This window comes from Pseudopipra pipra, chromosome 3, assembly GCF_036250125.1.
Source record: "Pseudopipra pipra isolate bDixPip1 chromosome 3, bDixPip1.hap1, whole genome shotgun sequence".
In the NCBI taxonomy this organism is placed as follows: domain Eukaryota; kingdom Metazoa; phylum Chordata; class Aves; order Passeriformes; family Pipridae; genus Pseudopipra; species Pseudopipra pipra.
In genome coordinates this window covers 70,779,546-70,805,534 of record NC_087551.1, presented here as the reverse complement: position 1 = coordinate 70,805,534, position 25,989 = coordinate 70,779,546, and the positions used below count along the sequence as shown (strand labels likewise).

The 25,989-nt window shown below is 45.2% G+C and overlaps 1 long non-coding RNA gene across 1 annotated transcript; it reads right to left on the bottom strand.

Moving 5' to 3' along the window:
• Positions 1-4,056: 4,056 nt before the first annotated feature.
• Positions 4,057-25,962, bottom strand: LOC135411779 (uncharacterized). Its single transcript, XR_010429312.1, has 2 exons — positions 21,102-25,962; positions 4,057-13,395 (listed from the first exon to the last, which is right to left on the bottom strand). It is a non-coding gene; the product is annotated as an uncharacterized LOC135411779 (long non-coding RNA).
• Positions 25,963-25,989: the final 27 nt, after the last annotated feature.

Below are 25,989 nucleotides of genomic sequence, written 5' to 3'. Positions count from 1 at the left end.
CAGTATTGGGGCCAGCCCTGTTTAATATCTTTATCCATGATATGGAAAAAGGGGTTGAGTGCACCCTCACTAAATTCACAGAGGATGCCAAGTTGGGTGGGAGTGTTGATCTGCTGGAGGGTGGGAAAGCTCTGCAGAGCAATCAGGACAGGACAGGCTGGATCAGGCCTGGGCTAAGGCCAGTTGTATGAGACTCAATAAGGCTAAGTGCTGGGTCCTGCCCTTGGCTCTCAACAACTCCCTGCAGCGCTACTGGCTGAGGGAAGAGTGGCTGAAAAGCTCATCAGTGGAAAAGAGCCTGGGAATGCTGGTCAACAGCAGCTGAATATGAGCCAGCAGTGTGCCCAGGGGGCCAAGAAGGCCAATGGCATTCTGGCCTATCTCAGGAATAGTGTGGCCAGCACGACAAGGGCAGCAATTGTCCCCCTGTACTGGGTACTGGTGAGGCTGCATCTCAAATCCTGTGTTCAGTTCTGAACCCCTCACTACAGGGAGGTCCTTGAGGTGCTGGAGTGAGTCCAAAGAGCAACAAAGCTGGTGAAGGGTCTGCAGCACAAGTCCTATGAGGAGAGGCTGAGGGAGCTGCGGGTGTTTAACCTGGAGAAAAGGAGGCTCAGGGAAGACCTTAGCACTCTTTAAACTGCCTGAAAGGAAGTTGTAGCCAGGTGGGGGTGGGTCTCTTCTCCCAGGCAGCTGGCAACAGGATGAGAGGACATAGCCTCAAGCAGCACCAGGGGAGGTTCAGGTTGGACATCATGAAGTTTCTTCACTGCAAGGGTTGTCCAGCATCGGAACAGGATGCCCAGGAAGGTGGTGGAGTCACCTGCTAGAATCCTGGAACTCCTCTGTAGTGTGTTATGTTTTGGGGTTTTTTTCTATTTTCTGAGTCTAGCCATCTGCTGGCTTTCAGGCTCTAGGAGTTTTTTGTAATCAGGCTGTTGCTCAGTCTGGTTCATTGAAGACTAATGGTTTGAACCAAGAGAGAACCCTGAGGGGGAGCTTGAAGGTACTTGAAACTGCACAGGATTAAGATTTAAGTAATTGATGGGAAAAGAGACTATGATAAGAGAGGGTATGCTGTAACATAAATGCGAGTTAATACTCTTTCTAAATTTTGGGGTTCTTGCAAGTCTGGATATGCTGCCTCTACACCAGTGACATATCTGTACCCTGAATTTTCTCAGGCTTCATCTATACCAAACCTTCCACCACTGCTGATACACCTGCCCTGATCTGGGGAGAGTAGTACACAGTACTACTGAAGCAATTCATCATATTACAATAGGAATGTGTTTTATGGAAAAGGTGGGATAGTAACTGATATCTCAAGACACATCATCCACCCTCGTGCTTGTAGTTGAAAATTTTATATTTTAGTTAAAAATGCAATGGTGTCATTCTTGATTTTAATCTCACTGAAACAAAACATGACATTGTGTGTATTCACTTATAGTGTATTTTTATAAACAGTCATTTTAAGAGCGTATTTATAAATTTTGAGTAGGAAAAAACATGTAGATGGACTGAAAAGATTGCCTTCATTTCTTAGGGAGGAGATAGGTAACACACTGCCCCCAAAGCTGAGGGGTTTTCTTGGATTTTGCAACATGACCTTTTTCTATCTGATACCAAACATTTTTTGTTGCTTTTGTTAAGCCTGATCAAATTGTTTCAGTTGTAGCCTCCACCACAATTACAGAAAGCTTTTAAAAGGACCTTCTGGGCAGCAGGGAGGGCTGGAGAGGTCCTGTGCACTTGCCTGTCTTATGGAGCCACATACTCAAGTCTGGTTTTCTGTTCTGATCCCTTCTGTTGGTCCTGGCATTTACTTATACTGGCTATACCTGTTCTTCAAATAATGTTTAAAGCCTATATTTATAGTTTGCAACTCATGCAATTATGTTATTATTCCCACAAGAGTGACTACCACAGAGAATTTTAATGCATATTTATGAAAACTTTATGAAAGAGAATACGCTACTTATACTTGAAAATATACAAATAATTGGTGTATGTTTTCAGAGATTTGGATTAAGTTTCTCAACAGAGGGACTATTGAGATTCATGCATGTGTGTCTGTATATACAAACACATATGTATATTTAATTTATATGTGTATATATAAATCTAGATGAAACTAATATATATAATTTAAGTGTGTGTGCTTCTATATTTATACATGGCAGTCTGTACTTATCAGCCTGGGTCTGTGCTGATAACTTGCCTGAAGTTTCAGCCTTGACTTTTTTCCAGTAGCATTCAAATGCCTCCTGCCTTCTCTGAACCAGAATGTGTTGTGGGAAAATGGGAGATGGTGGTAAATACCCTAAAGCACTTTGCATCTGGATATTTATCTATATTCTTTTAAAAACTGTTTACATGTTTAGCTTGTATGTCCTCCTCTGTCATGTGGTACAGGGGAAGTGCATAATCTTGCAGAACACAGGTGAGATGTTTGGGATGTGTGAGAGAAGAGGTCCTGGCAGGTTCTGCATTCCCAGAGAGACTGTTTTGGGACAGGGAAGTGTTTTTCCACAGTCTGTGTGGGTGATGACTGACCTCCTTTAACCAGGGAATCCGTGTTTGTGTTCAAACTGTTGCTGCTTTGCCAGTTGTTATTTGAGGCTTTTCTGCAATCTGAGTGCACACCCCAAACTCGGATGCCCCAGGTTTTTGGAAGCTCCTAAATGCAGTGGGACTGATGTATCATTGAAAGCCTCTGAGGATATAGGTAAGCTCCATCGAACCACAGGAGGAAAGTTCCCAAAAGCCTCCAGAGCCAGTGCTGCTTCTAGGGCATATTGCTAAATAAAACCACAGTGCAATCTTTCCTTGGCCAGCAAGGAAGCCACCTGTTAGGAGTCACTGGTAGGTACCATCAGTAATCAAGGAGGAGAAATGGGGAAGATTCCAGAAGTGTTTTGGGGCTGAAAACAAGAAAAGCTGCTTAAATCACTGTGCAGTATTTGTGCTTGCACTGCAGAGGGTGGATTGCCACTTTTGGGTCAGGCCCATGAGACAGGTTTGTCAGCCAGCCCAGATGCCGGGGTGGAGATTCACCCAGGAACCGCAGAAGAAGCACATTTATGTCCATCTACCTCCCCAAAGAAAGTGAGGCCCTATTTGCTTATTTTATGATGCTGCTAATGGTGCTGTAGTGTGTGTAATGTTTCTTTCTAATGCTGAGTTGGGGGCACTGCTTCTGGAGTCAGACAACTTCATGCAATTGGCACTGGCCAGAATCTTGCACTGGGGCACCGTGAACAACGCTGGGTATGTCCTGCCCAGGGTGCTGGGTCACCTGTGCTGTCCTGTGCCCTGCTGCCTGGCCTGCTCCTAGCTGCTGTGAGACAGCAGTGGTCCAGGACTTTTTATTCCCACATTAAGATGGTGTATTTGCCAAAATGTAAACAGTAAGATGCCTGTGAGTAAATTATGCACACTCCATAACGGCCTTAAAAATTGCTGGATGCTTCTATCCCAAGTTCAAGTTCTGCCTTTTTAGATTTTCCTTAACTTGCAAATTCACGTAATCTCAAATCTAAAACAAGTTTTTATTTCCTTTAGTTACTCAGCAAACAAGTTATTTTTAAAGGTCTTTTCAAGTAACCTTTAATATTGATATGCTATGATGTTTTGCTGTCACAGGAGGTAAAATACTTGGGATTATGCACCATGTGAAACATTTCATGTTCATAGAATCATAGAATAGATTGGGTTGGAAAAGACCTCCAAGATCATCAAGTCCAACCCCTGATCCAACTCCAATTACTATATCATGGCACTAAGGGCCACATCCAATCTCGTTTTAAAAACCTCCAGGGATGGTGAATCCACCACCTCTCTGGGTGGGCCGTTCCAATGCCTGATAACCCTCTCTGTAAAGAATTTCTTCCTAACATCTAACCTAAACCTCCCCTGGCAGAGCTTGAGCCCATGTTGGTTTCTAAAGGTCATGTCCTGGCTGAGAATCTCTTAACTAACTTCTTACAAATACTCGATTGACAAAGGAATGTTCACAATGCTCAAAAATTTAACTTTTTTTTTGTTTTTTAAATAAATAATGCAGTTCTGTCTTTCAGAGTTACTGGTTTTCAGTATTTGTTTTTGCACAGATTGAGGGAACAATTGCAGTTGTTTGGGTAGAACAAGACAGCCTTCCAAAGGCTTTAGAGGGACTGAAGATCTTTTTGATGGATGGGTGGATGGATTGAAGCACATTTTGCTGTGGCTGGTTTCTGATCTGAAAAGGAAAACTGTTAGTGACTTTTTTTTGAGTAAAGATGTTCATGATGACACTACAGCTGGATAGCTATTACCTATTTTTCAGCAGTCTAAACATGAAAAGGAACAACTGACCAGGTTTCAAACAATGCTCAGCACGGTCACTAACCCTCTAACAAGGAGGAAGAACAGTCTCTCCATCAAGACCTGGCAAACAGGATCAAGATTCATGATTTTAATTCCTGCAGTTGCCTGGATCTCAATACGCCTGGTGCCTCAGTTTCCCTGTTGATAAAATAGGAATGATATTACTTTCTTATTTGCTAACTCTGGAGTGCTGCCAGGCTTCCCTCATTAATATTCTAAGATGCTTGCTCAGACTCTGGGAGGAAAATACTTCAGTAAAGTATGTAAATAGTGCAAAAAAATAATTTAGCTACTCAAAGTGGATTAGTCTCCTTGTTTGGGTTGCAGAATTAATGCCATCAACTAAACACCATGTGCCTCTTTGTAGTGATGTTTTTTTTAAAATAATGCATCTATTTTAAGAGTCTATTTAAAGAAAAAATATTTAGATTTGTGATTAAAACCCTAAACCATTTGTACAGATTTTCTTTTACTTGTAATGACAAATTTCCTATATGATTCATTACAACCTTAGCTCCTATATTTGTGAAATACAGTAGCTTTGCAAATTCTGTTGGGATTTTCCTTGTATACTGAGCTTTTTTTAAAAAATATGTCATTTTGAATCTAATATATAACAAACTGAACACTGTCAAATCCTTCTGTTATTTGAGAATAACTTATGTTGTAAATAAAAAAAATAATAAATCCAGATTTTATAAACATTTCACTTATCCATGCAACTTTTAGGTATGTGTTCTGGATAGGCAGACACACTGTTAATTAGAATCATAGAATTTTAAGGAGTTAGAAGGAACCTTAAAGATCATCTAGTGCCAACTCCTCCTGCCATGGGCAGGGACCCTCCCGCTAGACCAGGTTGCTCAAGGCCTTATCCAGCCTGGATTTGAAAAGCCCCACCCAACCTGTCCAGGAACACTGCCAGGGACGGGGCATCCACAGCTCCTCTGGGCAACCTGTTCCAGTGCCTCACCACCTTCACAGTAAAAAATTTCTTCCTATTATCCATTCTAAACCCATCCTTCTTTAGTTTAAAGCCATTCCCCCTTGTCTTGTCACTATGTATCCTTGTGAAAAGTCCCTCTCCAGCTCTCTTGCAGCCCCCTTTAGGTCCTGGAAGGCTGCTATAAGGTCTCCCTGGAGCCTTCTCTTCTCCAGGCTGAAGAGCCCCCACTCTCTCAGCCTGTCTTCAGAGGAGAGGTGCTCCAGCCTCTGATCATCATTACTTGGTGTGATGTTTTTTTCTAAATCTCTGTATTCAAGGGGCAAACCCAGACTGGCAGCACTGCCAGTGTCTGGGCACTTTGTTTGCCTGTACAAGCTGTAGCACTGTATGCCATTGCCCTACACATGGCTCAGCTTTTGGCGGGCATATCCAGAGCTTGTCAGAAACATCCTCCTCCAGAAGCAGTTTAGACTTGTCCACCTCAGTTACTACTGCAGGCAGGCCTAATTTTTGGGTTTAGAACCCATTTTTTCTACCTCTGACTTTTCTCCAGCAACTTGAGGGTGAGACGATCTACCTCTTTGCAACCCACAATTAAAGTGCTCTTTTTTTCCTGTTAATCTGGGATTCTTACTGTTCAAGATCTGCATTTGCTGTCAGCTAGTTAGTTCTGTGGTTAGTTGTTGCGGGGTTTGTGCAGCTTGGAATATTGCCCCTGGGAAGCAGTTAGTTAACATGGAGGCAAGCAGAGGTGTCCCCACACTGAAGGGGCTGGAAGGGCTCCCCAGTGCAGCTGCCCTCAAGCAGCACCTCTAAGTGCTGAGAATGGGAGAGCAAGGCTGCAATATGGCACTTCTCCATGGATGCCAGTGGCAGACAGTCAGACAGTTCTTGCTGACAGATGGCCAGCAGTGTTTTGCAATTCAGACTTGAGAAACCAGTGGTGTAAAATGTTTTAGGAGGGGTTAAGTTTTAGGGCTATTTCTATACCTTCTACTGGAAACATCCAATCTCCCCATTTCTTGAAGAAGGAGATTGTCATATTGAATATCAAGCTGTGACCAGCTTGTTCCACTATGTTGCTTGCAGTAGTGCAGTATCGAGTGTTTGAGAAGAGCATCCAGAAAATGTCTTACTATTCCATTACAGATTCACACGGGTTTGTGAAGGAAGAGGCTGTACCCTTACCAATGGTTGCATGCCATGTCACTCATGTAAACATTGGACCCTTCTCCAGACCGATTTAGGATGCTTTTGTTTTTTCTTCAAACATCCCACAGCAGTGAGCCATCAGGGTCTAATTAGAAATTTTGCTTAAAAAGAAAAATCCCTTTGTTTTGCTGCCTCGTCTGAAATACCTCATGAGCAGGTGCAGCCGATTTGCCTTTGCAGCTTTGTATGTCCAGTGGATGTTCCCTTGTATCCTGCCAATACATTTCCTCTCAGAGATAAGCAATCCCCAATGTGTCCATCTCTTGTCAGTGAAGATTGCTGCTTGACCTGGGATACTTAATAGTTTTCTTTTGTTCTGTAACCTCGTTTCTGATGTAGGAACACAGGTTTGTGTGTCTCAGCTTCCCCAAGACCCCTGGGCTTGGAGTTTCCTGCTGCTTGGCTTTGGGCCTCAGGAGCTCTGGCACATGTGAAATACAAAATGTGGGACCTGGGGGTGCCTCCATGTCCCTGCAGAATGGGAGATATTTCTGAACCTTGGGTTGGGGCACTGCCTGCTTTGCCTTCCTGTCTACTGAGAGGGAGGACTTGCAGTGGCAGTCCCTAGAGCGAGAGTAGAGGGAGGATGGAGCAGATGGAGGATGCAGGCCACTTACTCCCTCTCCAGCCTTCTGCATTCTCCATGTATTTGTAAAACAACTTTTGTTTTAAATTGAATTGAATTCTAAGAGAGCTATTAAATTACAGAAATGCTTCTCACTGACCTATTACTCTGCATTCATGGTGCTAAAATTTTGGATATGTTTCTATAGTCCTCCCGCCAGTTCTTTGTCAGGGTGAAGGGTTTAGTTGGCTCTGTTAATCCACTCTCTAGCTGAAATTGTTCATTTAAATCGTTATAAAAATCCACTCTTCCAATGCGAATCCTATATTCCCAGATTCGAGTACTGCTGCCAGTGCAAAGACTTCAAATTCTCTGAGTGCAATCCACACTGTGTCAGTCCAAAGCCAAATTGCAAACACTTATCCACAATTCCCCTTACTCAGCTGTAAGCTAATTTTTTTTAGCAGGCAACAATAGCCAAAAAAGTATAGGGAAAGATTATTAGAAGAGCTTAAGAAATGGTTAATTGATTCCTTCACAAGCTGTGGTATAATTCTACCACATCCTCTTATTGCAAGAAGCAAAACCTTTAGTTCTGTTGCTTAACATATTTTTAACACGTGGTTCTTTGGCGTCACAGTAATTAAGCGCAATCACAGCCACTGAAAGACGAAGTATGAAAAGATTGAGTGATTTTTTTAAGCTGAAGTCAACTGAACCAGGGAAAGTAAGCTCACTGACATGATGAAAAAAGCCTTGAGTCCTCCGGTCTTCTACAATTTGCAAAGCCAAACACACTTGTGTAACTTCTTCTACCTACAGTGATGGATAATGTTCAGGTCATAATATGACACGTTGGGTGGTGAAGTTTGTTCCTGCAGGCTTGTTAAGAGCATCGCTCACATCAGGTCTTTCTTGTAGCTGAGGTATGATGTGCCCAACAATGCTCCCCTGTTAACTGAGGTTAAAATGTGCTGCAAACACCTAACAAAGTTCCTTGGGGGGCAGGGGGAGTGAAGTTCGCTGAAAACATAGGCAGAGGACCAGTATCATCCAGTTGCAGTTCATACCTCCCAAAAAGTAACATTTCAGAGGCCAGGGGAGAGAGGAGCAACTACTGTCCAGCAAAATTACAATCTGAATGGGCTGCCATTTTCAGTGCTTTGCTGGGATGGCCATGATTGCTATAGAAACTTCTGAGAGTGAGACAGAGAGGTTTTCCAGCACTGGAAATTGCGAATGGAGAAGGTTAGACTGGGTGCAAAGCCCATTCAGTCAGGCAGCTGCCAACTGAGCCTCTTTGCCAAGTAGATTGTAGAAAACGCTGATTAAAATGTCCATGGAATGCACCAGGAAAATTAGATTTCAGTCACAGCCGCCTGGCCAGTTTCAGTGGGCAGACGGCTCCAGTGTGTGGTGCACCTGGGCTTGTTCTCCCCCCATGGCCTCTCCCACAGCCGCTTGCCCCCAGCTCGCAGGTACCTCAGTGAGGCTGCAGCAGTGACGCTGCAGCCATGGCAGTCTAAGGACACAGGTGAGATGAAGTTTGTGGGGATAGGTGGTAACAACCGGTCTAAGAAAGGATGTCTGTGGGAGGAAGAAAAAGCCAGACATCATTCCAGGTGAGGGAGAAGCGTCCCTCCCCACTCGAGCTTTGCCATTTCTCCCAGGGCACAAGCCCAGATGTGGGCTGCTGCCACATTCAGCTCCCTCTGACTGGGCTGGCACCCCCATTTTGTCTCCCCCACCCTACTCACTGTGTTGGCACATAAACAGGACTACTGTCTTTGAACACTGACTGTCAACCTTTTCCCCTCTCAACAGCCTGCGATGGACAGATGAAACTGTCCCTTTGGGGCAGAAGACCTGGCAGTACACCCAAAAGCCCGCCAGGGAGGGCAGGAGACAGGGCTAAGGTGTTGGTGCTTCTTCTTCTTCTTCACCTCTCCAGCAGCCTAGACAAGCCCTTGAAATCCCATCCCACAGCCCATCGGTCCCCAGCTTTGGCTGCACACCCAGGTGCAGCTGCAACTCCGGTAGTGTTTCTCCTTAAAGGGTTGCTCTCACCTCCTTTCCCTACCTCCACTCCCCTGTCCTTTCGTCTGTGCTGGGGGAGGGTTTATTATCTTTTCGTGTTCATTGCTGGCCTTGGTAAAACAGCTTCTCACCCTTCTGGCAGCAGGCTGGCAGCACTTATTCCAGTGCCTCGCTCCCCACTGATCCTCTGAAGGACCATTGGTATTATTAGGCTTTATCACTGTCATTGTTTCATTTCCTCCTCTCTCCTGTCTCTCCTCAGCCTCCTTTGATTTAACTCCAGGCAGTCAGCCAGCAAAGTCTCAGGCAGGTAAGCTCAGACACGTATAATGCTGTGACACAGTAACACAGCCATTTCCCTTCTCCAAAAGTTGAGTGCAATTGGTGTGCCAGCTCAGGCAGCTTCCGCTTAGGATAGCTGCTTTTCCAGTCGTGCTTGGCTTTAAGGCAAAACAGTAAAACCAGTGGAATTTCCTACCAACCTATATTGCAGTTTCCAAATATAGTGGTTCTTCAGAGGCTGTGCTTGGAAAAAAATGTTTGCATTAAGGTACAAAAAATTATATGGCCTGCATAAATAAAAGCAATGAGATTTGTCTTGCAGCATAAGGGTGAACGATGTAATAAGTCACAGTTTATCAAATCCATGAAATGTCTGCTGTATGAAATTTTTAAATTTTTTTTTCATTAAAAAATGCCCTTTTGGTAGTAAATAGAATTGGTATTTTGGTCTGATTGTGATTCTGTTCATTTAAAATCCCTCAGTAGACAGTTCTTTAAAAGTCAGAGTGACTTCATCCTCTTCTCTCAGAGCACCTGAAGACAATGCTCAAACATCAAGACATCTGCTCAAGCCAATGCCTGTCACTGCCTGCCCAGGCTTTTTATATGCACTGGTTATTTATTTTGCCAAGCTGGTGCAGTAGTGTGTAAACAAGCTGGTGGAGTAGTGTGTATGTATATGTGTGTATGTATATTATATGTACTCAAGGAGCTATGAAGGGGTTTTGAAGTCCTTGTGGTCTGTAACTGCTCCCATAGCCATGAGTTAAGGCTTGGTTAATGGATGCTAATCTTTCAATTCTTGAACAATTCAGGAAATTAGTTATTGACATAATGGAGAAATTATCTGAGTGTATCACAGCAACCCATACTTGAGGACACCTCTGTCTGCTAAGGTTGACCTTAATAATTAACAGCCTTACCCAGTGCCCCAGAGGTGCTTTATAAGGCACAAGGATGAAGGTTAAATAGCTTCTGTGCATCAGATGTGCTCATTACATCAGTATGTCTATAATTGCTTTTCTGAAGCCACAGCAGCTTGTTAATTGATTGTTCTCATTTCACGGTCTTTCCAGGGGTCCCCTGTACCATTACAAAGCCGTGTCCTTGTCCTTGCCAGATTGCCTTTTCCTGTTCAGTCTGAGAACTAGTGTCCCCTCTCTGAACAGGGACTGCCTGCCATTCCTTTGCTTGACTTTGGTTGACTGTACAGTGCTTGGGTACCCTCCATTCCTCTGCCCCCAGCCCCACTCCTCCACCTCAGCTCCTCCTTCTGTGAAACTCACAGGCTCAACAGACATCTGCCTCCTGTTTAACCATCCACTTCTACAGTGTAGTATCCAGGCAGCCCTGCAGTTTTTCTCTGCTTGGTCCAGGGTTTATTTAACTTAGTTTTACAAAACAAGGCAACGATGATGAATCATAGGCTAAGTGTCATAAATGACTTGGTGTGGAAGATAAGGTTTGCAAGGAAAGCACGACCAACTGGTAAAGCACCAGCTCACTGGTCACAGCCGGCATGGCTTCATGAGGGGAAAGTCCTGCTTGCCAAACTTCTTTTTACAAGGTAACCCACCTAGTTGACCAAGGGAAGCCAGCTAATGTCATCTTTTCAGACTTCAGCAAAGCTTTCAATACTGCCTCTCACAGAATCCTTCCAGACAAAATGTTTATCCAGCACACAGCTGGATAAACATATCATGTGGTGGGTGAGCAATTGGCTCACGGGTCGAGCACAGAGGATGATAGTGAATGGGGTAACATCAGACTGGTGACCTGTCACTGGTGGGATTCCCCAGAGCTCCACATTTAGGCTCTGTGCTCTTCAACATCTTCATAAATGACTTGGAAGCAGGACTCAAAGGGATACGAAGCAAGTTTGCTGAGGATACTAAATAGGGAGGACCTGTTGATTCCCTGGAAGGCAGGGAGGCCCTGCAGAGACACCTCAACAAATTCGAAGACTGGACAATCGCCAACCTATGAAGTTCAACAAGGGAAAGTGCCAGATTCTACATCTGGGATGGGGCAACCCTGGATGTTCGTACAGACTGGGGAATGAGAGGCTGGAAAGCAGTGCCATGGAAAAGGACCTGGGGGTCCTGGTTGACGGCAAGTTGGATATGAGTCAGCAGTGCCCTGGCAGCCAGGAAGGACAACCATGTCCTTTGCATCAGGGAAGGGATTGTCCTGCTCTGCTCTGCACTGGTGCAGCCTCACCTTGAATATTGTGTACTGTTTTGGGCACCACAACATAAAAGAGTTAGAAAGTTATTAGAGAGCATCCAAAGGAAGGCAATGAGGATGATGAAGGGCCTTGAGGGGAAGCCATGTGAGGAGTGTCTGAGGTCACTTGGTCTGTTCAGTCTGGAGAAGAGGAGACTGAGGGGAGAACTCATTGCAGTCTACAACTTCCTCGTGACAGGAAGAGGAGAGGCAGGCACTGATCTCTGTGGTGACCAGTGACAGGACACAAGGGAATGGCCTGAAGTTGTGTCAGGGGAGGTTTAGGCTGTATATTAGAAAAAGGTTCTTCACCCAGAGGGTGGCTGGGCGCTGGAACAGGCTCCCCAGGGCAGTGGTCACAGCACCAAGCCTTTCTTAGTTCAAGAAGCATTTGGACAATGCTCTCAGGCACATGATGTGATCCTTGGGGAAGTCCTATGCAGGGCCAAGAGTTGGAATTGGATGATCCTTGTGGGTCCCTTCCATTCTATGATTCTATGACCTGCTTCTCTGATCAACTGCTACAGCTGGAAAAAAAAATAGAAAAAGTTTCTGGGCTGAGAACACCTTTGCCAGCTCATTTAGAGCTGAAGCCATTGAGCTGTTAATGCCACAAGCTCCTGCCTATGTCCCATGTGAAAAATGAACTTCAGAAGCCTCGGCCCTTGGGTCAAAATCCTTCGATGTACTTGGGTAACTGGTTAGAGTAGAAGGTGGGTCCCTACAATGGAGGAATTGGGCTTTAGTGCCTCCTGTCTTTTAAACAGAAAGATGATTGAATTTTTTGCTTGCATATAACACAGTAAGCAGATGGTAAAAGCAGGGGAAAATGTATTTCAGAATAGCTTCCCATTTCTTAGCTTAAAACAGACAGAAGCTCCTATCTTCTTATTACCTTTACTTCCCAGCTTTCCCACAGTCATGCAAGGGGGATGCACAAAGCCCCCCTGATGTTGTGTCACAGGTCCTGGGGAGACTTTACTGTTTCACTTGGGTTGAGATACTCCTGAGGAAGGGAGAGGCTAGACACGCTGTCAGGATTCGTGGCTTCCTCTCCTTTAACTTTAGTGCATTTACCATCGGTGGCAACAGACAAGTTCAATGCTGTATTTTAAGTGACTTCAGGCACCACTGTTCCATAATCCAAGCAAAATGGAGAGCCCAGGCTAAAGCAGAATAAAAAGTAAATTAGCATGAAAGGCTGACTTATAAGGCAAAGCTAGTCCCTAATCCTGTTTTGTAGGAATACTTTTGTACTTGGGTGCATCATACGCCATCATCTGGCTCCACCATGTGTTGGGATTTCTCCTCTTTTCTCAGGGAAGAGAACATTTTTTCCTCAGCCTCTGCTATGCCAGTGGTTCAAGCACTTGCATCACTCTCTTCACTAAGGTGTTGTGGTTGTGCCAAGCAGGCAATTTCTCATCAACCACGCTCATTGTTTCTGCAATTTGGTGGCCACTTCCAGTCAAAATGCATTCCCTCATTCTTTGCTTGTCTTCTCCAAAGCGTGCACACACTGGCCTCTCCAGTGGTAAAAAATTAGCAGGCTGAGGCTATAAAGTCCTAGATTGGCAAGGACTTGTGGGGATACTTGTTCTTAGGATAATGGAAGGACTCACCCGGAGAGCTCCCTGCCCCAAGAGTTGCACCTGCTGTGGCTCTGGAAACACATCCACTCGCTCTGTGGTCCGCCATTTCCCAGTGATAAAAGGGACTGCCTGTTCCAGGACGGTGCCTCCGGCTTTCTCCTACCCTAATTTGTAAAATCATAGAATCACAGAATCATAAAGCGGTTTGGGTTGGAAGAGCCTTTACAGACCATCTAGTTCCAACCCCCCTGCCACGGCCAGGGACACCTCCCACCAGACCAGGTTGCCCAGAGCCCCATTCAACCCGGCCTTGAACACTTCCAGGGATGGAGCACCCACAACTTCTCCGGGCAATCTGTTCCGGTGCCATATATATCTTTTTTTATATTCTACAACTGCTTTGGAAAACTCGCGTTACAACCCCGAGCGCAGACGGCGCTGGGCTGTCGGGGCGGCCTGCGAGGCGGCCAGAGCCCACAAGATGGCGAGCGCGCACCGCGGCCGGGCCTGCAGGGGCCGGCCTGGAACGAAGTAGGTAAAATACGCCCCAGAGTGTCACCGTCAGGCTGAGAACAAAGTCAAACAAATACACCGTGCTAGCCTGGCATGAAATTCCTTTCAGAAAATTTAGCCTAGAGAAGAGAAGACTGAGAGGGGACCTCATTAATGCGTATAAGTATCGCAAAGGCGGGTGCCAAGAGGACGGTGCCAGACGCTTTTCAGTGATGCCCAGGGACAGGACGAGGAGCAGAGTCCATAAACTAAAACACAGGAAGTTTCATCTCAACATGAGGAAGAACTTCTTTACATTGAAGGTGGCAGAGCACTGGAACAGGCTACCCAGGGAGGTCGTGGAATCTCCCTTTCTGGAGGCATTCAAAACCCACCTGGATGAGATCCTGTGTCACCTGCTCCAGGTGACCCTGCCTTGGCAGAAGGGTCAGGGTTGGGTGATGTCCAGAGGTCCCTTCTAACCCTATTCTGTGATTCTGTGAAATGCTTTTTAAAAAAAAAAAAAAAAAAAAAGGAGACTACAAACACCCCTACTCCTGGCATGGGATACAGCATTCTGGGGACACCTGTGTCCTGTGCCAGGCAGGGTGGACACAAAAACAGGGGGGAGAGGGATCTTGAGGGGCTGTGGGGAGAAGAGCCTTCTGTAGGACATTCAAGACCTAACCTGCACCATGCCACAGATTTGTTTTTAATACACAACCAGTCAATTATAACTCAGTTTTGGGAAGTAAGGGCATCCTTGAAATGGGACTGCTTTATGTACAGCTAAATACAATATTTCATGTTGCTTGATCCTTGCCCAGCCTTCCCGTCATGACTAGATGCTGCCTTGCAATGGCTCAAGCTGAATCCTCCTGGCCACTGCGCTATGCAGGATCCCTTGGTGCAGGGTACAGGGCACGTGTCCTCCTGAGCAAAGCCACAGGCAGGCCCCCAAAAGCCTTTGAAAAGCCCAGGACTTCTGCGTGGCTACCTTGTGACTTCTCAGTCAGGCATATCAATGCCTGGATCCTTGTCTCCAACCCATCCTTTTTAGCACATTTTGGAATCATGTTGGCTGGGTGATGGAAGGCTGTCTCCACCTTGGGGTGTAGAAGTTCTTGGTGGGGATCACTGCTGCCCATCCACGTAGGAACTTTTTGGCAAGTAGAGTTGGTAGCACCATCCATGCCTGGGATTTTAAGTAATTCTGGGATGCTCATTGCACATACAAGTGGTCTTATGAGAAAGAGAGACTCACACAACTTCAGGCACAGCTGTGAATTCCCCACATTTAAGGGCAGCTGTGTTGACAAGTTGCTCTCTGTATCTTACTGAAGGAATCTTCTTAATGTGGTCTTCTTCATCTGCTGGGATCCTGACACTGTTCTCAAAAAATCATGACAGAGCACTGGTAGGATTTGGCATACGGTGGACTCCTCGAAGAAAACCCCATGACCATGCCTTTATAAAAAGAGATGGCACTGGCTTGGGCTTACTATGGTTAAGAGCTTCAAGAAGCTCCCTAGTCCTGTTCTGCTACCCCTTCATCATCAGTCTCTCCACTTCTCCTCCTCCTCCTCTCACAGAGTTCAGCTTGCGGCAATCCTCTCCACTGCCAGTATCCTGAGGAGACTGTGCAGGCTGTATCCTCTCCAAAAATATGAGCAAGGAAGCTAGAAGGTACTAGAGGGGACGAGACAACCTCTGTTTAACATTTCATGGGGGTTTTCTTGTATTGATTTAGGATTTTTTAAATTGTTTGTTTTTCTCACAGGAGCAGCTGTCTGCTTGGTCTTTCCTGTGTGACTTCCCCTTCCAGGCTCATACCCTCTGTTGGCTGGTGCAAGCAGCTCCTTGTGCAGTCAGGTTCTGTTCTTCTGAGACACCAAACTCTCCCCATATAGAGTGCAAGCACCCCACATGGCATTCAGTGAGTCAGGCATTTCAATTCTCAGTGTTGTTGCACACTTAAGTAAGTACCTTTCAGGCCATATTTCTTAATCCTCAAGCTCTAAAAAAAGGCTAAGTTCAAGGAGAAAATATAGACAAACTTGTCAGACAGTGGTCCCTCTGTGGCTTGCCTAGAGGAAGAAATTATGTTGAGATTTTTTTAAGTCAAACTATTGTACAAACACATTGAAGGGAGGTTCATAAGAGGAGACTTTTCCTAGGTAACTTCACTCCTATAGAGAACCTGCTGGAACGGAAGTCTGATGATATGTAGGAAAATTACCACAGTGTTTCAAGAAACAAGAAAGACTATTGGTCCATCCAGAGTGAAGAAGAGACAAGAAACAAAAAATCAGCTCCAATCAAGCATGCCAGAGCATAACCCTCTCTGCAGATCTCCTCTCATAACAGTCCAAGCCCATGAAAAAACTTGCAATCAATGGATGCTGAAGTCCACTGAAGGCCTTTAATGTAGCAAGTCAATGAACTTTGATGGAGCTGACTTTTCTGGAAAATCAGCTGGATTGCCAGGATAACCACATCACAGAAGGATGCAGGATGGAAGGACATGGATGTTTGCTGAAAAGTTCTATGGGCATGACAAAATTCAATGAAACTGAATGTCCTAGAAAACAGTTTCACATTCATCATGTCTCTTGGCTGGATTCCATAGCATTACAGAAATATTTCTACAACAATTGATTAATTTTCACATTCTGGGCCCTGGAGAGCTTCCCATGCTGCTCAGAATAGGTAGGTCTTTTTGAGTACAGGCTTAAAGGTGAGATCTAAGCCAGCTGGGCAGAGCCAACATCTTTCAGTTACACATTACCATGCATATGACTGAATCCTGCAATCAACAAGCTGAAAGGAAAGAGAGTAAAAGGACTAGCTGCTTATTTTACCCACATTTAGCAGCAAGATATGCATGTAAAAGCAGATTAACTGAGGGGACAACAGTAAACTAATCTGAGCCAGAGAGCAAAGGTAAATCTTTTTTCTGACACTAGGAATAACCTTCATCTAGCCAGTGACTAAGCAAATGAATCCAAGGTACAGAGCAAGCTTGGTCAAAAGCAACATTCACCCAGCGTTTTGAAGAAGTTTTAGACATAGGTTAAGTTCAGCCTAAAACAGGGGTTCTTTGGTTCTAAAACTGATTGTTCCTTAAAGTCTGGGTCAGCTCCTGCCTGGGTCTGTTTGCAGCTGCAGTCTTTGCAAAGAAGAGCAGCTACTGCAGGACTTCACCTGGTACCTGGTTAAGCCATTTCCATCTCTCCAGCCAAAGCCTTATTCTTCTTACATCCTCTGTACTTGCCTGTGCTGGAACTCTTTGCTCATGCAGATACTTCTACTGCTTTCCAGAGGTATGTGGGCTTCAGGAAAACTGCTTGGAAAACTGCTTGCATGTCCTCAAAAAAATCCTAAAACAAACAAACAACCCCCCAAATCAACACCTTCCCCCCCCCCCCCCCCAGCATTTCTTATTCTTAAAAGCTTTTTTCCCCCACATAAAAATAAGCTCAGGACTCTCACTTACTATTTGGAGATCTCAGTTTAAAGCCCTGCTCTGCCTCTAATTTCTATGTTCCAGAGAGTCTATGGACCAGGTTAATGGTTTGTGGGTATTGACGACAAGTGCATGACAATGGGACAACAACTCCACCCCTTCATTTCATAGAATCACAGAATGGTTTGGTTTGGAAGGAACTTTAAAGATCATCTAGTTCTAACCCCCTGCCATGGGCAGGGATACCTTCCACTAGATCAGGTTGCTCTAAGCCCTCTCCAACCTGGCCTTGAACATTTCCAGGGGTGGAGCATCCACAACTTCTCTGGGTAACCTGTTCCCATGTCTCATCACACTCATAGTAAAGAATTTCTCCCTAACATCTAATCTAGACCTACCCTCTTCTAATTTAAAATCATTTTGTCTTGTCTTATCACTACATGCCTGTGTAAAAAGCCTCTCTCCCTCTTCTTTATAAGCCCCCTTTAAGTACTGGGAGGCCACAGCGAGGTCTACCTGGAGCCTTCTCTTCTCCATGTTGAATAATCCCAGGTCTCCCAGCCTGTCTTGGTAGGATAGGTGCTCCATCCTTCTGATCATCCTTGTGGCCCTCCTCTAGGTCTATGTCTTTCTTGTGCTGAGGATCCCAGACCTGGATGTAGCACTCCAGGTGGGGACTCAGGAGAACAGAGCAGAGGAGGCAGAATCACCTCCCTCAACCTGCTGACCACACTTCTCTTGATGCAGCCCAGGATGTGTTTCATCCATGAGAACCCCCAGGTCCTTCTCCACAGGGCTGCTCTCAAGTAGTTCTTCCAGCCTGTACTCATGTCTGGGACTGCCCAGACCCAGTTGCAGCATTTTTCACTAGGACTTGTTGGAACTCAAGAGGTTCTCGTGGGCCCACTTCTCAAGTTTGTCCAGGTTATTCTGGATGGCAGCCCATCCTTCAGGAGTGTCAACTGCATCGTTCAGCTTTGTGTCATCTGCAAACTTGCTGAGGGTGCACTCAATCTCGCTATATCAATGATAAAGATACTAAAGAGATAGAACCCCAAGGGACACCACTCAACACCAGCCTCCACCTAGACACAGACTCCATGGAGTCATTGACACAACTCTCTGGCTGCATCCATCCAGCCAATGCCTTATCCACTAAACAGTTCACCTTTCAAATCCACATCTCTCCAACTTGAAGATATAGACACCATGTGGAAATCATTTGCCTTGTTTCAACTCTGACTTTGTGCACAATTACCCTCTGGAACAAGTAGAAACCAGCAGACTTGTCTTAGAGTCTGAGAGAATAAAGCACTTGCATCATCCCTAGGAGATGCAGAATAAGCAGGAAAGTAGAAAGTACTGGGACCCTGGAAAAGGCAAGAGGAGATGAGAAATTTTTGATTTCCACCACCAATTGCTTTTCTAGAAGAGAAGTCTTGTTTTTAAAATTAGCTTAGAGCACTTGTCTAGATACAGATTGCAGGTATTTTGCCAAGATATCATAGCATGTTCCTGTGAATAGCTACAGCAGCTACAAATTTGTACTTCTGGATGAAAGGCACTTTATCAAAAAGTTCCTGACAAGCTCTTTATCTACACAGCACATCACCGACATACCCATCCGGTGTGAAATCTGTGCAAGAAAGACAGGGTTGGTTTTGTCAAATTATGAATAAGAAGCACATCCTGCACTAGAGAGTATCAACACAGCAAAGTGCACTGAGTCTGGTGGCAAAGGCAGTATGAGGAAATGGATACTAGGGAAACTGGAAGGTGTGAAGAACAGGCAAGTGAAGGACAGGTAAGTCCAAAGTTGAAGAAGATGAAATTAAAAAAAGGCAAAAAGAAAACTGCCACTGAGCATCTCAAATTTTTATTCATGCTCTCCTGAGATGAAAGGCACCAATGCCAATCTGTATGGAGGGCTTGTGGACTGGAAAAAGGCTGCTCTTATGATGGGTGTAGAGGAAACATTAGTAAAACCCTGAGCAGGTGAAAGATCAAGTCCTTACAGAAACAGAGGGCACACAAATGTGCCACTGGTGAGGCTGTCATTCTGATTCTTCCCTTCCACTTCCTGCTAAGTGCTGCTTTTCTCAGTCTCTCTGAGGTTAAGGACAGATAGGAACCATTAGATCTTCACAGCTCCTTTTGGAACTGTTAGTCAGACCTCTCGCATATCACAGCCCTTCAAACCTCACCTTCTTACCTTGCCTGAGACTTGACTACAGTGTCACTCACACTTTTGACTGTGGTTAGAGCACACCCATCAGAAACAGGCCCATCTTGGCTTGGACACATCTGGAAAATGCACCAGATACCCTGACAGCTTGTTATGGTGATTAACCACCTTCATTGCAATAAATTTGTGCCCAGTTTTTCATATGAATGTATCTAGTTTCAGCTTGCTGCAACACATTCCCATAATTTACTAGATTAAAGAGCCTTTCAGTACCTGATATTTTTCTGCCAAGAAAGTTCCTTCACCATCATAATCAATTCCCTGCTCAGCCTTTTTTGATAAAGTAGAGAGAGCAAGTGCTTCATGTCTCTCCATTGCAAAGCATTTTCTTCAAGCTCTGAATCATTTTGTGTGGCTCTAATGTTCCACCACCCATTTTTCAATATCAATTTATAACATGCAAGCCGTCCCAGTGCTGGTCTCACAGTACATGCTCATATCCATTTGCTTGTCCCTTAGGACTCTTAAAAAAAGAAATCTATTCAGAGTCTGAGGCAGATGCAAGCAGGCTTCCTTCTGTCTGGCATTTGGAGCAACCAAAAACCAGCTATCGTTCACCTTCACTGGTGCTGCCAACTCAGCAGGTAAAAAGAAAGCATGACAAGGCTCTCTCCCTGCTTCTTCACCATGATGCAATGCAACACTGGAAAGCAGGTGTCCTTGTGCAGGTACCACTCTGAGCACAGATTGCCCCAGGCCACATCCATAGGAATAAACTAGCCAGTGGGCACAGAGGAGCCACGTCCAGGCAGTTAAACTCTCTTACCCATCAAAGTGGAACAACTGCAGCCAGACTTTTTATGTCCATAGCAGGGAATTGTTTTGTAAAGTGCTAACAGCCTGGGCCAACACTGTGCCAGGGACCAGTCTCATCATGGACACAGCTGAGCTCTAGTACCTGGGAGTGCTCCCCAATGCTGCCACCTCCTTTAACAAGAGAGATAAATGCCATCTTAACACAGAACCAGTCTCCAAGGAGGGAGAAGGATGAAATGGCTTCCTCACTTTCTCCTTCCAAACAGGTCAGCAGGGTTTCTCAGATCAGAGAGGCAGCAACAGGCTGGGGCATCCAGCAGATGCATCAGGCCTCGTGCATCTCAGCAAGAGGAAGGACACAGGAAGAAAAGACGAGAAATAAGAAAGAAAAGGCAGTAAAGGCACTTTTGCATAAGCTCAGAGAGGGGGGCTTGTGTCTGAGGTCTTGCATCATCTTGCACCTGGGATCAAACCCAGGCTGGCAACCTCACCTGGGCTGATGCTTTCTCATTGCAGGCTTGTCCTGCAGTCGGTTGTCAGAGTAGAAACAGCAGTCACTCAGGAATCCAATGCCAACAAAGCTGGAGGTACTTCACACCCATTACATGTAGACAAGGTGTCCAGGCTGTGCCTAAACAAAACTTTGTCTTCAATTCCAGGGCTCTCAGATCAGGAGGTTGAGGGGAGAGTGATTTGGGAAAAATATAATCCCCACCCCAACTCAACAGAAGGGAACAAAAATACCTGATGGCTAATATTTTATTAGATTTTGCTTAGAACAATAGGGACTTTCTCTTTGCTACAGAATTTTCCCCTTTCTTATATTCTCTCAGTGGCAGAAAATGCTGAATCACAAACCTGGAGCTTTAAAAAAAAAAAAGTATTTCATATGCAGAAGAAACATATCTTACATCATTTCATGCTTCCTGCTCTGCTCTCTGGTGCCACGTTCCTCATTTTCAGGCTGTTTTAAAGGTCAGCTTCACAGAACAAATCCTGACCTCAGACATGGGAAATATGCTGCCTCATCACTCCAGGATCTTTTCTCACATGATTAGTCCCAACATTCCTGCAAATAGAACAGTCCCCATTACCACTGCTGCAGACAAGAAAGAAAAAAAAAAAAGAAGAAAAAGAAAAGGCAAGATATTTTTTTTCCATTCCCAAGGTTAATGTTCACCACCATCACACCCTCATTTCATAGGCTGAGGGCTAATTCAGCAATGTAATGCTATTGCCATCTATGGGCAAATAATATTTTTACCATACGTACAAGTTAAAGTTGGGATACATGCCTAAACTGACAACTACTCTCAAAAAAGTTTGAAAGGACTTTAAAGAAGATTTTATTTAAGATTTTCCAATGGCTAAGATATATGGACTGGATGAAAGTTAATCGGAGACAGCAATTACTCCTCACGGTATTTGTTTTAATCCTTATTATGTATTCATTCAACTGGCTTCATTTTGTCTGAAGAACTTTATTTTGATTTTAATAATTTGAGCAGACAGGAGAGGTCACGTTAAGGTGCTGATTCAGAAGATGCATGCATGCTCAGTTTACTTGGAACAAAAGATCTGAACTTATTTGAAATTACCACTATCGATTACCAAGGGTTTAAAGAATGGTGGAAAGCACAACAGTGATGAACAAGCTTCAGTGCCACAGGAAAGCTGAAGATTAATTTACTTGCTTAATAACTCCTCTAAAATCGTAAGATTTCAACATTAATAAAATAACCAGTCAATTAGTCTACTGGTTAAAAATGACAAATATATACTGAAAAATATTTTGATTGAAGTATAAAAGTTACTGCAAACTCTTTTCAGCTTGCTCATGCCTCTAAGAAAGAATATGGCTAGGTTTATGGTAATCCAGTGGACTAGTTTTTGTCAGTATCTGTAAGAAATACAAAGCAAAACTTCTCCACTCCCTGGGAAACTCTACAGATGACATTTAAAAGAAAGCACACCACCATAGCAAGATAAAAAATGGGGTTTCTGTTAAATTATAACCAGCCAGATGGTTATACTGCTCTCAGGTTCACAATAAAGGCAGAAAGGTTGCCTCCTATGCCTGCAGAGCTCATTGCCAGGTGGCTTGAACCATGCATGGTTAACTTCTCAGACTTAGCCTCTTCTTGTTGATCTCTGCTGAACCAGTGAAAGGAAAGTGCCCAGGCCCTGAGAGCAAAGATTGCCCCACAGCTTGTCACTCTGCAAAAAAAAAAAAAAAAAAAAAAAAGGCAGCATCAGACCCATTTCAGGCCCTTGCCAGAGGAAGGATGCCGCCGCAAGACTGAACCGCACAAAAAGAGCCAAAGCACAAAGTCCTCCTCTAAGTCAGAACAAAAACGTTTGGATAGGATTTCTGGAAGAAAGAGCCAGAGGTGTTTGTGAATAACCAATAGAACAGGCACGTCCAGTGACTGCAGAACTACAAACAAAAGCACTTTTGTGCACTCCCAGATTATTTGCTCCTATTTTCTCTTACAGTCACATGCTTATGTGGGCCTGTACTGTTCAGATTCATTAAGATGCCTTAAATTGCAACCAAGTATTATACTATTAATACTGACTTTGTTTTAACTTTCCTGTTACTTCATATAATGTTTCATAATTTTATCTCTTATGTGACCAAATCCCCATGAATCCTTTAAAAGTTTTTGTTGATATGTGCACTATATTTCAAAGTGTTCCAGATTTATGAGCTCACCTCCCTTCCTTCTTATTGTTTCATTGGTTCAGGGACAGCCCCTTCTTTTCAGCAGATTGAAACATCCAGTAATCTGAAACAGATTTGGTGACCCTATAGCATTAAATCATGCTTTGTGGTGCTTTATTCCTGCTCCAAAAGACTTTATGCATTAGCAAGTACATAAAATTGTACAGAGACTAAATACATATTGAAAAGTAATAAATGATTCCATATGGTCTTAATTTTTCAAAGCAGTGCACCACTGTTTTAAAGTAATAGTGGTTAATTTTCCAATTAGGAAGATTTTTAAATAGCCCTTCTGATCCACAGATTTGGGAACACCCCAGATATTCTCCCCAGCTGAGGGATTTGGGTGCACCAACAATTTTCACAGTCAAATGGTGTCCTTGGTTAGCTCGCTAGCAAGAGTACAATTAGCCAAGGCAGTTAATTTCTTCCTTTTATTCAAAAAAGCTTGTGTCATCATTACTGCAAAGACACAGGTCACAAAGCATCTGTGAGCAAACTGAATAGCACACGTTCCTCTTTAAGCTTCACATACTTGAACATCTGTCAGACTTCCGTGACAGTTTCTCCCCAGTTTTCCCTGTTTGCTTCCAAGGAAAAAATCTGTTTGGGTTAAACAAGGCTTATAATACCTCTACCTTGATATATTTTAAGCTAAACATGCCTATTATGAAGAGTTGCTACTGTGTTTAGAAACAGCAGGCTCTTCAGCAGATCAGTTCTCAGCATGTATTCAATTACATGTTCTCACTAAATGGTATCCCCAAAAAATAAATAAAAAAATAAAATCAGGTTTCGGTCTTGGTATTATTGCCTCTCCACAGGTAAACTGGCAGTGAACGACTCCAGATGCACAGCTTTAACAGAGCAGTTTGCTAGACTGAAGGGAATGATTTTGCAAGCCAGGCAAGGGTGCGCATGAATGGAAGAATTCAACTTTTCAGATTCCAGGAGGAGTTTGCAGGGCAGTTTGCTATAACTGCCTGCCCTGAGCATGTTTAAGTCACATTCACATGAGCAGCAAGGAATGTAACATCTTTAATACCAGAAGCAGGGCTAGGGCAGAACTGAGGCATTAAAGTTCAGAACTGCCCTCCCAACAGCCTCTGCTCAACTGATGCCTAATCCTGGAGGCTCTAGAGTACTATTTTTAGGTTGTCGGGATCCCAAGATACAGGACATTCTGCCTTTCACATACCCAGAACCACCCCACGTTGGGCAGCTCTTGTGCCTGTCTTTCCCCCTGGCTCAATGCTGGAATTCAGAGCTCAGACACGTTTCCATGCAAGATGAGACCCATGGCCTCGGCTGCACAGCCTTTCCAGAGCACATCCAGCACATACCAATGGGCTCCAGCTTCTCACAGCACGCTGCTGTGATCACTCTTCCAAGACGGGACAGCAAGTAGGAGGTGCCCATTGCTATCCCATCGTTTTGCAGTGTGTCACAGGCACTCAAGAAATATGACCGCCCTCCCATTCCTCTGACTTGATGCAGCTCCTGAGTCAGCAGTCACCCAGTTCCTCCAGGGTGTGAGAGAGAGAACCAGCTGCAAGTGCTTATAATCGACTTCCCCACCACGTGCTAAGCCGCTGACTGCTTTTGCTTAACACTTCACCAGCCCCTTTGAACCCTTTCTGAATTCCTGCGGGGGGACGGACTTCCCCCTGTGTGCCTTACAGGGCCCCCCACACCAGGAGACACAAGGTCAGCTTCTCCTCGTTCTGCCTGATAGGGTTCAGATGCCTCCCTCTGACCTTCCAGAAGAATATCTTACCAGGGAGGTAGGCTAGCCTAACACGCACTCCATTTTCAACCAGCCTGTTGAACTCGTACTGCTGCCTGGGGGAGAGGGTGGGGATTCAGGATTCACGGGTGCAATCAAGGAGAGGCCATGACCTAGCAATAATAACATTGCCATGGGGAAGGGAGGGGAACAGTCCCTTTTCAAAGTGTGTCTATGTACTTTACATTGAACATCTGTCAGAGAACAAAACACAAAGTTCTGGGAAAAGGACCAGGACCCACACCTCCAGAACAAGTGCTGGAAATAGAGGATGACAGTGTGAGGGAGGTGCTTAGACTTCTTCCTCCAGGGGCCAGGTAGAGGAGAAAAATAATTAATTCTTTGAAGGAAGTGAAATAGGCCGTATGTGGGTACCTGCTCGCCAAAGGAGAGGCCAGGCTGCCAGCCTCAGCAAAGGTAAATCCTTTCCCGCAGCCCTGATTCTCATCACTTGATCCCCGATTAAATCCTCTGCTGTACAAGTGTGACTCGTGTTCGCAGGTAGAGGGAAGCAGGGCTGTGAAAGGTGGTTATTTTAGGGCTGTGCTGTGTGAGAACCACTACATCGAAGCAAGGATTGAGGCTGCATCTCTCTGCACAGCATCATGTGGACAGGAGAGCCACCTCTGGGACATTTTTTGTCCCCTGAAGACAACCAACACTGACACAGTTTCAGAGGTGTAGCATCCAGGTCCCCCTATCGCTGCCCTATCGCTGGGCACTTGGCACACTGGATTTGCACACCTGGCTGCCAGACGCGTTCCCACCCAGACCCTTCCCTCACACCACACACAGATCTGCACCGCCTCGGAGCCCAAGTCCGGAGGGCACTTGCAGCCTGGCACAACTCAGCTTTGAGACAAGGGGGTCGGGGAAAACCGAGAGACGGCTCGGCTTGGTCCTCGGTGCAGCAGTACCCTCTGGCTGAAGGCAATTTTCCGTGCGAGCGCCACAGCACGTTCGGGAAAAGCTTTTTCTCCCCGCACGGCTGCGGACTCGGAGCCAAGACGCAGCTCCCAAGGCGCCCCCGCCGCATTCTACTCGATTGTTTATTATGTGGCGCGGGGCGGCGGCGGGGCGGGGAAGCGGGCCAATGGGGGGCGGTGCTGCTCTGACGGGCCACGGGCGCCGGCCAATGGGCGGCGAGGGCGGGCCGCGGTGGTCACGCGCGGCTCCGGAGCATGACATCATTCGGTTCGCGCGGCGCAGCCTAGCTTGGTGGGGCGGGGCCTCCGCTGCGGGCGGGGCCTCCGTCGGGGGCGGGGCCAGGGCCGCCGCTCCCCCCGCC